The 2,265-nt window shown below is 44.7% G+C and overlaps 1 pseudogene; it reads right to left on the bottom strand.

The window, feature by feature from the left end:
* Positions 1-336: 336 nt before the first annotated feature.
* Positions 337-1,640, bottom strand: LOC136406473 (transducin-like enhancer protein 7; annotated as a pseudogene).
* Positions 1,641-2,265: the final 625 nt, after the last annotated feature.

Raw genomic sequence — 2,265 nt, 5'->3', positions numbered from 1 at the left:
ACTGAAATAGCACAGAATACTGTGTTTTAATAAGGGAAATAAAAGTATACAGCCCAGAAATTCATGAAAAATATTAGTTTTGCTTTTCTATTTTATTAATTGTAAAGGCTATTTCCCCAACCAGAAATCAATAGTGAAAGATAACAGAATAAAAAATCCCTAAACTATACAGTAAAAACCTGGGGTGCGTTTAGGGGTGGAGGGGAAAAGATAGATGACCCGCCATTGAGTATATGGTGCAGGTGTAGGAAGCCGTGGAAGTCTTTCAGCACCCAAGGTCACTCTCCCAGCACACCGGCCTTTGGGTCTTCAGCAGCGGGACAATGCATCACAACCTTAAATACAATAGCTAGTGGCACAGTTCTTGGAGTGAATGACTAGTACTGGCTGTGGGAAGACATCACCACACAGGATTTCTGTAGACCCCTCTTCTTGAAACAACCTTTTTAGAGAAGGTGCAGGTAAGCAGTGCATAGACTAGTTCAATGTGATCACAAAATAGCTCCCACAGGAGGCAAACCTGAGGTTGTGGTGGTGGAGTATTTATGTACAATGGCCTTAAACCTCTGCGGGTGCATGTGCAGAATTATTATATCACTTGTTCTCAGGTCCACTGACATCCATTCCTCACTGGCGTCATGGGGGAGGTTGAGGAGCTCATGGTGTAAACTGTGTTGCTACAGCTTCTGGTAGCCCCAGAATTACAGGCTGGTGTCTTCACCTCCAGTCCAGAACTTATTACCCATGATATCCACACATTAGAACCCAAATTCAGGAACTTCATGCTTCCTGATCAAATTTGGGTTTGCAAATCCCAGATTTCCAAGAATCCTTTGAAACAATCCAAGCAGTTCTAGGCATTGAAAAAAATGGCCAGAGAGTAGTAGGTAGGACTGCGGAGGCCAGCTGTGCCCTGCTGCAGATGTAGGGGTTTAGGGGTTGGGGTGGCAGGGTTAGGAAGGTGCCAGATCCCAAAGAGTCAAGGTCTGGGATTATCCACAATCATCAGGCTCTGTTCATCGGGGAACAGTTTCTGGTGGTCCTGGACATTTAGCTGAGCCTAGGGGCCTTGTTCCAGGTATGCAGAACTCTCTCCTCCCATACCCTGGTGGGGTCCTGACCACACATGTACATGTGGTGAGTCGAGCCGCTGAGGACTAAGACATAGCCTTTCTTGCCATGTTAGAGTTTGCCAACCTTGCAGGAAATACGTGGGGTCCTTTGTCTGACAACCATTTCACCTGCAATGGGAGAAATTGCTCTGAGGAATGACCAGACTTCTTCCCTGGGAGGAGGCGAAGGACAAGGCTGAACAAACTTGGATCCTGGTGGGTTGCTGGAGCCAAACACTGTTCACCCCCCCCTCCCCCAAGAAAGCCAGCTGGCCTGTAGCTCAGATCTGTCTAGAGTCTGGGGGACCCACTGCTGCGGGGTCAGAGAGCTCCTCTCCTGATAAACTGGGCCATGCTGCACTGGAGACTCTGGGCGCCACAGGGGTGTACCATGCACCCTATCCAGTTGGGACTGTGCTTAATTCGCATTCTGGAAGCGCCAGAGCTTTCTGGTTCATACCTCCTCTACTTTGGTTCATCATAAATTCTGAGGATACTGAATCATGTCTCTTCTTTCTTTTTACTCATGTTCTTAGGTCGATGGTGTGCCTCAGACACCTGGTTCTAAGGCTTGAGAAAAAGCCATATCAAAGTGGTGGGTTCCTAATTCGTCCTGATGAGGGTGGTGGGAGGAAGAAAACTGGCCGCTAGAGGCGCTGTGCGGCCATGTGGCCACGGAAAGCTTCCTGGAGGCTGGCCTTGGGCAGAACGTGCTGGGATTTTAGTGGCCATGAAAACATTTTGAATAATATATGGCTTAAAAATTCAGGAGAGATTTTAGAAAATATTTTTTATTAAGTGAGAAGTAAAACACCACAACCAAAAAATTACTGTGGCTGTTAAGGCAGTGTTTAAATGAAGTATTAGAGCTTCAAATATTTATTTTAGAAAAAAAAAAAAAAAGAAAGAGCTACCAGTTACTACTACACACAAACCAGGAAAATTGAAATTAAAGTTTTAAGAACTGAAAGTACTAACTTCAGTGAGATTGTGGAATCACAGGATGTTTACTGCATTGCTGGTGGTAAAGTAAAATTGTATAACAACTTTTGACAACAATTTGAGTTTCCAATCACTCAAAAATATATACAAGTATCATAAACCAACAATTCCAATCCTATCCACTTAACAAAATAAAGATATGTTCCCCTGA

The sequence above is a fragment of the Saccopteryx leptura genome, chromosome 5 (assembly GCF_036850995.1).
Source record: "Saccopteryx leptura isolate mSacLep1 chromosome 5, mSacLep1_pri_phased_curated, whole genome shotgun sequence".
NCBI classification, from domain to species: Eukaryota; Metazoa; Chordata; class Mammalia; order Chiroptera; family Emballonuridae; genus Saccopteryx; species Saccopteryx leptura.
The sequence above is the reverse complement of the archived record's forward strand: the minus strand, read 5'-3'. Positions and strand labels throughout refer to the sequence as shown.